At 51.5% G+C, this 13382-nt stretch overlaps 1 pseudogene; it reads right to left on the bottom strand.

The window, feature by feature from the left end:
* Positions 1-4412: 4412 nt before the first annotated feature.
* LOC126929530 (immunoglobulin lambda-like polypeptide 1) lies at positions 4413-12326 on the bottom strand (annotated as a pseudogene).
* Positions 12327-13382: the final 1056 nt, after the last annotated feature.

Below are 13382 nucleotides of genomic sequence, written 5' to 3'. Positions count from 1 at the left end.
TCTCCTAACACTATTTTGCATCTGTTTTCTTTTTCTAAGTCATGATAATGTAGATGTTCTGGTCCATCATAAAAGAATGTTTATGTACATTTCAGTCATTCGATATGTGACTTTGGAAATTAAACTATAGGCAAAATATTTATATTATACATTACATATAATTTCGTTTTGTGAATGTTGATTGCACATGCAGCCAAATTATTGTTAAGACTGCTTTTATGTGACCTGTAGTCTCCCACAAAACCTAAAGTAATAAGCTGGCTTTTCTGTGATAGCCACTTTTTTTTTTCCTTTTTTTTTTTTTTTTGAGATGGAGTCTTACTTTGTTGCCCAGGCTGGAGTGCAGTGGCGCAATCTCAGCTCACTGCAAGCTCTGCCTCCAGAGTTCACACCGTTCTCCTGCCTCAGCCCCCTGAGTAGCTAGGACTACAGGCACCCGCCACCACACCTGAATAATTTTTTGTGTTTTTTGTAGAGACAGGGTTTCACCGTGTTAGCCAGGATGGTCTCGATCTCCTGACCTTGTGATCTGCCCGCCTCAGCCTCCCAAAGTGCTGGGATTACAGGCGTGAGCCACCGCGCCCGGCCTGTGATAGCCACTTTTGTGTATTTTTTTCCCTATTTCCCTTGCCTTGCTAATGTTGAGCAGCATGAACTTGCTTTCTAATACTGTTTTAGGCTGTCCCTGGTGTATTTCAATAATACCTTTGTTTTCCCTCAGCCTGTATTACTGTAATTGTTCATTCTACATGAAAGCTAAGAAACTGAAATTAGAAGAGCGCTTATCTGCTACTTGCCAGTTTTGTGCAAGTGTGTTGTGTGTATGTGTCAATTTCCCTTTAAAATAACTATTGGCAATAAGGAAACTGTTCAGAGTAGAGGCAGATCTTGATACAAAGATGTTAATCACAGGGTTGTTAAAAAAAAAAAAAAGAATATTCCACCAAGGTAAACTAGTTTCTTTATACTCCTCATAAATGTAGGATGCAGATTAAGAGGCTAACAAGACATAAGAACTGGCCGGGTGCGATGGATTACACCTGTAATCTCAGCACTATGGGAGCCCGAGGTGGGCAGATCACCTGAGGTCAGGAGTGCAAGACAAGCCTGGCCAACAAGGTGAAACCCCGTCTCTACAAAAAAATACAAAAATTAGCCAGGCGTGGTGGGCGTCTGTAATCCCAGCTACTACTGAGGCTGAGGCAGGAGAATTGCTTGAACCTGGGAGGCGGAGGTTGCAGTGAGCCAAGATTGTGCCACTGGACTCTAGCCTAAGCAACAGAGCAAGACTTCATCTCAAAAAAAAAAAAAAAAATGCCTCACAACTAAGTATAGTACCTAACTCTGGATTGGATTCTGTACTAGATGGGGAAAATGCTCAAAAAGATATTATTAGATGAACTGGCAAAATTAGAATAGGGACCATGGTATATTAGCTAAATATACTGTATCAATGTAAACTTTTGAAGATAACTCTTCTGTGGTTATATAACAGAATATCCCTATTCTTAGAGAATACACACTGAAGTATTTAGGGGTAAGGGGCTATGATATATGTAACTTACCCTCAAGTGGTTTATACATATACACACACACTCATACATCACACACATATATAGATTCATACATAAATAATATATTTTATTATATATAAATATGTTATATATTATATATGTTCTATGTTATCTTATATGTTTTTTTTGTTTTTTTTTTTTGTTTGTTTGTTTTTTTTGAGACGGAGTCTCGCTCTGTCGCCCAGGCTGGAGTGCAGTGGCCGGATCTCAGCTCACTGCAAGCTCCGCCTCCCGGGTTTACGCCATTCTCCTGCCTCAGCCTCCCGAGCAGCTGGGACTACAGGCGCCCACCACCTCGCCCGGCTAGTTTTTTGTACTTTTTTTAGTAGAGATGGGGTTTCACCGTGTTAGCCAGGATGGTCTCAATCTCCCGACCTCGTGATCCGCCCGTCTCGGCCTCCCAAAGTGCTGGGATTACAGGCTTGAGCCACCGCGCCCGGCCTATCTTATATGTTATATATTATTTATATATTATATAACACATAGACATATTATTACATATGATATATGATATATTATATATTACATATGATTAATTATATATTATATTATGTAAATATATATAATTATATGTGTGTGTATATAAATATATATAGAGAGAGAGAGAGAACTCCTGCCCAAGTAATAAAACAATTCAAATATACAGAGTGGACAGGGCTATGTTTTTTCGTGAATAAAACTGAGACACATATCCCAGAAAGCCCAGACGGAGTCTTGCTCTGTCACCCAGGCTGGAGTGCGGTGGCGCAATCTCAGCTCACTGCAACCTCTGCCTCTCGGGTTCAAGCAATTCTGCTGCCTCAGCCTCCCAAGTAGCTGGGACTACAGTCGAGCACCACCACACCCAGCTAATTTTTGTACTTTTAGTTGAGACGGGGTTTCACCATGTTGGCCAGAATGGTCTTGATCTCTTGACCTCATGATCCACCCACCTCGGCCTCCCAAAGCGCTAGGATTACAGGTGTAAACCACTATACTTGGCCTTTGCACTGGTTTTCTTGCTGCTCCTGTTTTGCTCTCCCCTTCCCCATCCCTCACTCTTGCCCCTGGGAGTACTTGTCCCAAACAAGCTACAAGCCCAACAGCATTTCTTTGAGGCCTGCTTGCAGGGGAGCCCAAACCAAAGCAGATGTTCCAGGCTGAATTGTGCTCCTCCAGATTCATATGTTGAAGTCCTAACCCCAGGTCCTCAGAATGTGTCTGTATTTGGAGATAGGGTACTATGGTCTCAGTGTTTGCATCCCACCAAAATTCAGGTGGGAACCTAATCTCCAATGTGATGGTATTATGAAGTGGTAGCTTTGGGGAGGTGAGAGGCTCTGCCCTTACTGATAAGATTAATGTTGGTATCAGTCCATTCTCGAATTTCTGTAAATAAACACCTGAGACCAGGTAATTTATAAAGAAAAGAGGTTTGATTGGCTCACAGGTCTGCAGGCTGTACAGGAAGCATGCTGGCATCTGCTCAGCTTCTGGGGAGACCTCAGGAAGCTTCCAATCATGACAGAAGGTGAAGGGGGAACAGATGTCTCACATGGCCAGAGCGGGAGCAAGAGAGAGTTGACAGGGAGGTGCTACACACTTTTAAACATACAGATCCCACGAGAACCCACTCATTATCAGGAAGACAGCACCAAGCCATGAGGGATCCACCACTAACCAAACACCTCCCACCAGGCCCCATGTCCAACTATGGGGAGGCTGAGGCAGGAGAATGGGTTGAATCCGGGAGGTGGAAGTTACGGTGAACCAAGATTGCGCCATTGCACTCCAGCCTGTGCAACAGAAACAGACTCTGTCCCAAAAAAGAAAAAAAGAAAAAAGAAAGAAATGATGGAGCACCTATTACCCTTCTTGCACTGGTTCCTGGGGAGCTCAGAGCCTATCTTTTGCAAGTGTCCTGATCCTCTTGCAGGCCTTTCATGTATATTTCCTTCCTGGCTTCCTCTTATTTTTATCACACTTCTGAACCTGCTGTCAGGTGAAAAATCAAGGTGGGCCCAAAATATAAGAGCTCATGAATTTGATGGTGTTGGAGTGTCCTGGACAGTCCAGCTCTCAGGGTTGGGGAGTTGGACAGAGAGGAAGGAGAGCATTCCAGGGGCCAGGGCCGGAAGCAGAGAGACTCCAGGCCAAAGTAGGATTTCCAGGCTGAGGAAAGAGAGGCCATGGGTGGATAGAGGGTCCAGACCAGGACAGGGACAGAGGGCATATCTGGAGGCTCAGCCAGAAATAGCTCCCTCCAGAAAGTAGACAGTGAGTCTGGGGCTGAGCTGCAAGAAGGAAGGGGAGGAGGGAGTGAATGGAGGGACTGGTGTTCAGTGAGCGGACTCCTCCTTTCCTGGCCTATTTCCCCAGGGGACATGCCTGGGGGACTGTGATCCTCTCCTCCAGGCTGCTTTCCCACTGGTGCCAGGATTCCCCCAACGCCACACTAAGAACCCAGGAGAAGCATCAAATTGTATGAGAGATAAGAAATGAAGAGCCGGGCGCGGTGGCTCAAGCCTGTAATCCCAGCACTTTGGGAGGCCGAGGCGGGTGGATCACGAGGTCACGATATCGAGACCATCCTGGCTAACACGGTGAAACCCTGTCTCTACTAAAAAATACAAAAAACTAGCCGGGCGAGGTGGTGGGCGCCTGTAGTCCCAGCTACTTGGGAGGCTGAGGCAGGAGAATGGCGTGAATCCCGGAGGCGGAGCTTGCAGTGAGCTGAGATCCGGCCACTGCACTCCAGCCTGGGTGACAGAGCGAGACTCCGTCTCAAAAAAAAAAAAAAAAAAAAAAAAGAAGAGAGGGAGCAGGATTTCTGGTTGACGAAGGATATTTATTTATTTATTGAGAGTTTACTGGGTATAGGGAGAAGGGCTGGATGGCTTGGAATGCAGAGACCCCTCCCCTGGGATCCTGCAGCTCCAGGCCCCTGGGGATGGGGTGAGTGTTGGGAACCTACGAACATTCTGCAGGGGCCACTGTCTTCTCCACGATGCTCCCTTCATGCATGACCTGGCAGCTGTAGCTGTTGTGGGACCTCCACTGCTCAGGCGTCAGGCTCAGGTAGCTGCTGGCCGCGTACTTGTTTTTCTCTGTTTGGAGGGCGTGGTCATCTCCACGCCCTGGGTGATGGGGGTACCATCTGCCTTCCAGGTCACCGTCAAGATTCCCGGATAGAAGTCACTCATGAGACACACCAGCGTGGCCTTGTTGGCTTGGAGCTTCTCAGAGGACAACAGGAACAGAGTGACCGAGGGGGTGGCCTTGGGCTGACCTGTGTGGACAGAGGAGGGGGTGAGAGATGGCAGAGGGAGAGTGGGGTGTTGTGGAGCGCCTCTCTCTGTCTAAAGTCTCTGGGAGGGTTCATGGTGTGGTTGTCTGGTCCACCCAGGGCCTCTCCTTCCCTCTTCATTCTCTCCTTTCCACTGGAGCCCTCTGGAGAGCAGACAGCCCCGTGCCTTCCTAGGGGCCTTCCCAAGTCACTTTTCCCAGGTGTCCTGGCCCAGCCCTTTCCTCTGCAGCCTCGGTTTCCCCGTGCGTACCCAGGGCAGGCTGTGCTCCCTCCTTCCTGGTTTCTGGAGTCTGAGCACAGAAAACCATCCTGGCAGGGTGTGGGGAGGCCCAAGCCTGGCATGGCCTGGAGCTTCCCATCCCCTGGGACACCAGGCTGTGCCCCAACCTGGCCCACTCAGCTCTCCTGGTGAAGCAGGGGCTCCACCCAGACAAACCCTGGGGCTCTGCTGTCGCCCCTGTCCCTACCAGTCCGACCACAGGACCCTTCACATCGGCTGGGTTCTTGGGGCTGCTCCCCCAGACTTCAGGTCACCACAGCCCCCATGCCCACCCCAGCAGCCTCTGATGCCCCTGGACTTCACCTGGCGGCCGTGGAGTTCTCTGCACCCCCATTTACTCCCCGCTAGTCACCTCCTGAGTCTAAAGTGCCCTCCTCAAATGAAGGCGGGAGGCCGACCCGTGAACAGAGAGACACTGGGCCCCAAATGCGACAGGGCTCCAGGGACAGACATCTCTGCCCTAAGAGACCCTCTCCTTTCTGGTAACTGTCCTGGGAGGGCTGGGCTCTCAGGCTTCCCCCAGTCTCACCCATCCCTCTGTGTCCCCATGTCCTCACAACCCAGCACAGTCCACAGAGCTACAGCCTGGACCCAGAACCCTCTCTGTGCCCTCCATTGGTCTCCCCTCAAGGTGACCCCTGTCTCCCCAGGCCCCCGTGTGGCCCTCCCAGTCTGGATGGGCATGCAGTCCTCAGCCTAGACCCTGGGGTCCCGGGGACTGTCTCTAAGGCCACTGCAGGGCCCCTCATCAGAACTGGCCTCTGTCCCTCACTGAGACATCTGCCCTGGGAGAAGGGAGGAGCCCTGACCCTGCCCAATCCCAGCCCAGGCCCCAGGACCAGGCTGTGTCCCGCTGTTGGAACCTGAAGGTGGCTGCTCCCACTGTGGGGGCCCTTCCTGCCGGTTACCCTGAGACTAACGCACCTCGTCTAGACCCCATGGATAAAGACAGGGGTCAGTGCTTAAGGCTGGGAGGGCAGAGGGGAAGAAGCCCCAGAGAGAGAAAACAGATTTCCAAAGATAGGAGAGAGTGGGACAGGCTAGGAAAGGTTGTGAGAGCCACTTACCTAAAACAGCGAGCTGGGTCCCGCTGCCAAACACATGCCTCAGTGTATTATGCTTAGATTGAAATTCCCGGGGCCAGCACCTGGGGCCAGTCCAGGAGCCGTGCTGGAGCAGGAACCTGCTGGGTGTGAGGGGCACAGGGCTGCAGTGTGTAGGCTGTGACCTAGGCACAGGGCAGGGGGGTGGCCAGTATCCCAGTAGTGTCTCTGTGCCTGTCCCTTCTCTGAGGCAGGTGCTGCCCACAGCCTTGGAGCCACCCCAGCCTGTGTCCCAGTCTCTGAAGCTGTTGGTGCTGATGGCAACGCTGGCCCAGTGGGTCCCAGCAACTCCCTGAGTGACGCATCCCCTCAGGCAGCTGTGCGGTGTGGCTCAGGAGTCCTGAGCTGGCTCGGACCTGCCCAACCTCACTTGGCCTCTTTTCAAGGGCCTCTGAAGTCCGCCACAAGTGTCGCCAGTCAAGCCAGGCTGACTTCCTCCCTGGACCAGGACACTGGGTCATTCTTGACTCAAGAGGAGAGTCCTCTGCTTTTATATCTATCCATGGAGATGCAGCTCAGTCTCACTTTGTTCATGGAGCCTTTTCTGACCTCTCAGATCACTCATTCCATCTGTCCATCCATCTGTCCATCCATCCATCTGTTCATCCATCTATGCATCTATGCATCTATTCATCTGTCTTTGCATCCATCTATCATCTGCCCATTCATCCATCCATTTACATGTATGTCCGTCCATAGATCCATCCTGTCTACCAGGCACTGTGTTGTGTGCTACGGACATGGTGTGGTCCCCCAGGCTCTCACCCCCATCTCTCCCAGGTCATGGCCAACAAGGCCCTCCTCATGGTCATGTCCAAGGTCCTTCTGCTGTACCTGGTGTCTCTGCTGGATGTGACACGGGACTGGCCCGTCTTTCCAGTGACTCTTTTCCCCTTGGGATCTGAGACTCCCCTTTCCTCTTCCCCTGGCATCTGTTTCTCCACGTCCCATGCCTGGCTGCTGACTCTCCAAGATCCCCATTCAGACCCCTTTCTTGGCCATCTTCACACTCTGTGACCCCCACTATTGCCCAGATGGCGAGGCTGGAGCCTATCCCAGCTTCAAATCTCCTCAGCTCCACCTCAATTGCCTACTGACCATGTCCAGTGAGCTACCCAACAGGACTCTCAAATTAATCACTTCCAGAGGATATGACCACCTTCCCCCAGCACAGCTCATTTTCCGTCTTCATCTCATCACAATGACCATGGGCTGTCTCAACCCCTCAGCCAGAAACCTGGAGTCCCTGGGCTCAGTCACCTCACCTCCCACACTGAAATGGCTTTTGCGTACTTAGCTACTGCATCTAGACATTCTTTCTTCTTGAGACAGAGTCTCACTGTGTTGCCCAGGCTGGAGTGCAGTGGTATGATCTTGGCTCACTGCAACCTCCACCTCCTGAGTTCCTGGGTTCAAACGATTCTCATGCCTCAGCCTCCCAAGTAGCTGGGACTACAGGCATGCACCACCACACCCAGCTAACTTTTCTTTTTTTTTGTTTTTGAGACGGAGTCTTGCTCTGTCATCCAGGCTGGAGTGCAGTGGCATGATATCGGCTCACTACACGCTCTGCATCCCAGGTTCATGCCATTCTCCTGCCTCAGCCTCCCCAGCAGCTAGGGCTACAGGTGCACTCTGCCACGCCCGGCTAATTTTTTTTTTTGTATTTTTAGTAGAGACAGGGTTTCACCATATTAGCCAGGATGGTCTCAATCTCCTGACCTCATGAACCGCCCGCCTCGGCCTCCCAAAATGCTGGGATTACAGGAGTGAGCCACCGTGCCTGGCCACACCCAGCTAACTTTTCTGTTTTATAGAGACAGGGTTTCACCATGTTGGCCAGGTTGGTCTCGAACTCCTGATCTCAAGTGATCCACCCACCTTGGCCTCCCAAAGTGCTGGAATTATAGGTGTGAGCCACCACACCTGCCCCCCAAAAATCTTTACTCTTTTAAAATTATGAGAATATAACATTTAAGGTAATTAAGCAATAGAGAAGTGCATTTAAGAAGTGTAATATGGGGCCAGGCACAGTGGCTTACGCCTGTAATCCTAGAACTTTGGGAGGCCAAGGCGGGCAGATTGCCTGAGCTCAGGAGTTCCAGACCAGCCTGGGCAACATGGTGAGACCCCATCTCTACTAAAATACCAAACAATAACAACAAAAAAATTAGCTGGGCGTGAGTGTGCGCCTATAGTCCCAGCTACTTAGGAGGCTGAGGCAGGAGAATTGCTTGAACCCAGGAGGCAGAGGTTGCAGTGAGCCCACCTCAGCCTCTCAAAGTGCTAGGATTACAGGCATGAGCCACCACACCTGGCTTCTTTTTTTCTTTTTCTTTTTTTTATAATTGCAGTAAAACATACATAGCATTAATATTTCCACTTTAACCATATTTAAACATACAGCTCTGTGGCACTAAGTACATTCACACTGTTGGGCAACCTTCACCACCATCCATCTCCAGAACTCATTCATCTTCCCAAACAGAAACTCTAAACCCATTAACTACAGTCCCCCATTCTTCCTTCCCCCTCACCCCATTAACTCAAATCTACTTTTTGTCCAAGTGAATTCGCCTATTCTAGGGACCTCATAAAAGTGAATTCAAATGACATTTGTCTTTTTGTGTCTGGTTTATTTCACTACGTATGTCTTCAAGTTTCATCCATGTTGTAGAAGACTTCCGAAATTAATTTAAAAATAATTAATATTTAAAACCTATTAAGACCTATTAAAAGTAATACAGGCCAGGCATGGTGACTCATGTCTGTAATCCCAGCACTTTGGGAGGCCGAGGCAGGTGGATGGCTTGAGCCGAGGGGTTTCAGACCTGCCCAGGCAACATGGTGAAACCTCATCTCTACAAAAAATTATCCCAGTTTGGTAGTGCATGCTTGTAGTCCCAGCTACTTGCGACACTGAGGCAGGGATATTGCTTGAGCCCAGGAGTTGGAGGCCAGCCTGGGCAACATAGTGAGACCCCCATCTCTAAAAAAGTAAAAAAAACAAATAAATTTACAACTAAATATAAAAAGTGATACACAATCTATTTCTTAAAAACAATGAAAATATCTTTTAATAAGGTATGAATAGAAGAGATATTTACTTGATAGGAGATATTTACCAGAGTTCGACAGTAATAATCAGTTTTTCTCTTTTTTCATTTTTTTTCTTTTCTTTTTTTTTTTAAGACAGGGTCTCCCTCTGTCACAGGCTGGAGTGCAGTGGTGGGATCTCAGCTTACTGCATCCTCAACCTCCCAGGCTTCAGCAATCCTCTCACCTCAGCCTCCTAAGTAGCTGGGACCACAGGCAAGTGCCACCATGACTGGCTAGTTTTTATATTTTTTGTAGAAATGGGGTCTTGCTGTGTTGCTCAGGCTGATCTCAAACTCCTGGGCTCAAACAATCCTGCCTCAGCCTCCCAAAGTTGTGGGATTACAGGCATGAGCCACTGCACCTGGCCCATAGTATTTCTATAAGATTTGTAAAGATTATAAAAACTCATATTCATATTCCCCCAGCAAAATACCTTTTTTTTTTTTTTGAGAGGGAGTCTCATTCTGTCATCCAGGCTGGAGTGCAGGGGTGCAATCTCAGCTCACTGCAACCTCCACCTCCCGGATTCAAGCGATTCTCCTGCCTCAGCCTCCCGAGTAGCTGGGACTGCAGGCTCGTGCCACCACGCCCAGCTAATTTTTGTATTTTTAGTAGAGACGGAGTTTTGCCATGCTGGCCAGGATGGTCTCGATCTCCTGACCTCGGGATCTGCCTGCGTTGGCATCCCAAAGTGCTGGGATTACAGGCATGAGACATAGCACCCGGCCCATAGTATTTCTATAAGATTTCTAAAGATTATAATATAAAAACTTATATTAATATCCCCCCCAACATAATACCAATGTTATTATCTGTGTCTCCCTCCACCTGTCACCTGTCCCTTGTGGAGACCCCTCCGGCCTTCCCCATCCCAGTCGCTGTTCTGCAGGCATCACCCTGCCTGTGGCTGTCTCCTCACCCAGCCCCCGCTCCTTGTAGACTTGAATTGGGGTAAATCTAGATCCTCTGGGACCTCAGCCCCAGCACAGAGCCTGACCCTGATGGGGACTCCTTGCCCAGAAGTCCATGCAGGACACTGAGACCTGGTCCTGGCCCGCCACCATGCTGATCCCGCCTCCATGGCCAGGCTCCTGGTGTGGGTCAGGTTGGCTGCCGCTGCTGGAGGTCTCACCACAGCCACCCCAGCATCCTCTGGGTGGGTGGGAGGTTGAAGGCCCTCACTGATCAGGGCCCCTCAGATTGCAAAAGGGGAAACTCAGGCCCAGCGCGGTGGCTCACGCCTGTAATCCCAGCACTTTGGGAGGCCAAGGCAGGCAGATCACCTGAGGTCAGGAGTTCGAGACCAGCCTGGCCAACATGGTGAAACCCCATCTCTACTAAAAAAATACACAAAATTAGCCGGGTGTGGTGGTGCGCACCTGTAATCCCAGCTACTCCAGAGGCTGAGGCAGGAGAATCTCTTGAACCTGGGAGGTAGAGTTTGCAGTGAGCCGAGATCGCGCCATTGCACTCCAGACTGGGCAACAAGATGAAACTCCGTGAAACTTTGTTTGAAGAAGAAGATAAAAAGGGGGGAAACTCAGGCCCCAGAGGTGCACGTGTCAGCTCCATCAGCTTAGAGGATGGGCAGGGGAGAGCTAGAGGCTGTCCAGCTTGGGCCTTAGAATCTGTGCCCATGAGCTGAGTGACATGGACGGGTTGCCTCACCTCTCTGGGCTCTATCCCCATCTGCACAAAGGGGATCACAGCAGGACCTGCCTGTGGGGCCAGCGAGAGGGAGGTTCTGCCCCTGAAATGATGATCGCCTGTGGGTATAACGTGATCGCCTGTGGGTACAACATGATCGCCTGTGGGTATAACGTGATCGCCTGTGGGTACGTGATCGCCTGTGGGTACAATGTGATCACCTGTGGGTACAATATGCACCAGCGATGACCAGGCTGTTGTGTCCCAAATAGTCATAAATGGACCCAGATGCTTGGTGCTTTGTCTGGGGACCTCCCACCACACGCAGAGTGGTGGCAAGGGCTGAGGTCACATAGGGAGTTGTGGCCTCCCTAGACCCTCTCCTGGGCTTCTTCTTTGGAGGCACCTGCACCGTGGATAAGCTTGGGTCTCCTAGGGGCTGGTTTCAGGAGGCGATGCTGGCCGAGGTCTAGTGATCCAGGGACTCCAGGAAAGGCCCCTCACACATCAGCTGGAGCTCCAGGGAGTGGCCCCTGCCCAGTGAGGGTGGGAGTGGACAGGCGACATAGGCCAGGGGAAAGGGGGAGGAGGAGGAGGGAGAAGAGGAGAAGGAGGAGGGGGAGGAGGGGGAGGCCTGGGCACCCTTCAGGGATAGTGGCCACCACCCTGTGGACGTCCTGGCCCTGCCTCCGGTCCTGCCCTACCCCAAGGACTAGGGGGAGGTAAGGGAGACATTGGCCTTCGTGCCAAATGTAAGGGGTGGGGGCAAAAATCTCAGGAATCAAGATAAATAATATTTTAATATGACATTAAGCAATAAAAATTAATTTAAACAAATCCATGATGGAAAAATATTAACACTTCAGTTAAAGTCAGTGTGTGTCTGGCTCCCCTCCAGGGATTAACCTTCCTCCTCCCCCCTCTGGCTTGTCTCCCCTTGGTCATCCTTTCCCGCCTCTGCCGCCAGACCCCCACATCCCCAGGAATCTCTCACCCCTTACCCGCCCCACCGTTTCCTCAGCTGGACCGGCTGCTTCCTCCAGGGGCTCCAGGGCCCAGGGCTCTGCTCTGCGGTGCAGCCGTTGGGTGCACCAGGCAATGGGTCACCAGCGCCAGACCCAGCAGCAGCAGGGGCCAGCGCTGCCTGAGGTTGGGGCCTGGCTCACCAGGGGCCTCACGGCCCGGCTGGCCTGTCCCTGGCCTCATCCGCCCTCAGGGTCGGAGGCCCTTGTGGCCTGACTTGCAGCGTGGGCTCCTGGAGAGTGGTGCCCCGGTCTCTCGCTGGCAGCAGCTGTCCCAGGGCACCCCAGTCCATGTGGCCCCATCCTCATCCTCTGGTCCCTGCCCCCAGCCAGGCCCCTTCCAGCGTCCATGGCCGTTACCCCTGGGGTTCTGTCCCGGAGGCACATCTGCCAACTGCCCTGCTGTGGTCAGGATCCAGGGCTCAACTGCCTCCCACACCTGTCAGCTTGGCCTTGCCCCTGGGGCCCTGGGTGCTTTGTTCGGGGACCTCCCACCACAGGCAGAGGGTCGGCAAGGGCTGAGGTCACACAGGGAGGTGGGCTGCACCATGGCCCCCCAAGACCCTCCCCTGGGGCTTTCCTTTGGAGGAACCTGCACCCTGGATGGGCTTGAGTCCCCTCGGGGCTGGTCCCAGGAGGTGATGCGCCTGACTTCCCTCCTTCCCCCAGGGCGCCCTGGGTCTGTGGATCATCTCACTGGGGTCCAGAGAGCCGCCCAGCAGGAGTCCCCCAGGGCTTGAGCTCAGGGAGCTGGGCTGAGGCTCCTCCAACCAGCCCTGGAGGGAGGTGTGGTTAGAGAGGAGGAAACAGGTTTGGGGTTAGCCAGAAGTCACTCAACGGTTCAAGTCCAGGAATCATGAGGTAAGAACAAAAATGCCGTTTAATGTGCCACGTTCAGCGCCTCACAGACCTCACATCACACAGACACACAGACACAGAGACACACAGACACAGAGACACACACAGACACACCCCACCCCAGCTTCCTGAAGGTGTAATTGACAAAACTGTATATATTGACCACCTACAATGTGATGCTTTGCCACATAAATCAAGCTGACTCACACATCCATCTCCTCACATGCTTATGCTTTTGTAGTGAGAACACGGAAGATCTAATCTTAGCAATTTTCCAGTACACATTTATTAACTGTAGTCTCCATGTTGTACGATACATCTCCAGAGCTCATTCTTACAGATTTCACTCAGAGGCCAGTAGCTTCCTCCCGGGCGGTGAGCGCGTCATGTCATGGCTTCTGACAGGCCCCCGGGTCCTCTCCCAGCCCGGCATCCCCGACCCTCTCCCAACATCTCGGGACCCTGTGCTTTGTTGGGGCGGGGAGCAGTGGCAGTGAGGAGGGACTGAGCACC

Source organism: Macaca thibetana, chromosome 10 (assembly GCF_024542745.1).
Source record: "Macaca thibetana thibetana isolate TM-01 chromosome 10, ASM2454274v1, whole genome shotgun sequence".
Lineage (NCBI taxonomy): Eukaryota > Metazoa > Chordata > Mammalia > Primates > Cercopithecidae > Macaca > Macaca thibetana.
Note: the sequence above shows the minus strand (reverse complement) of the source record. Positions and strands in the feature narration are given on the sequence as shown.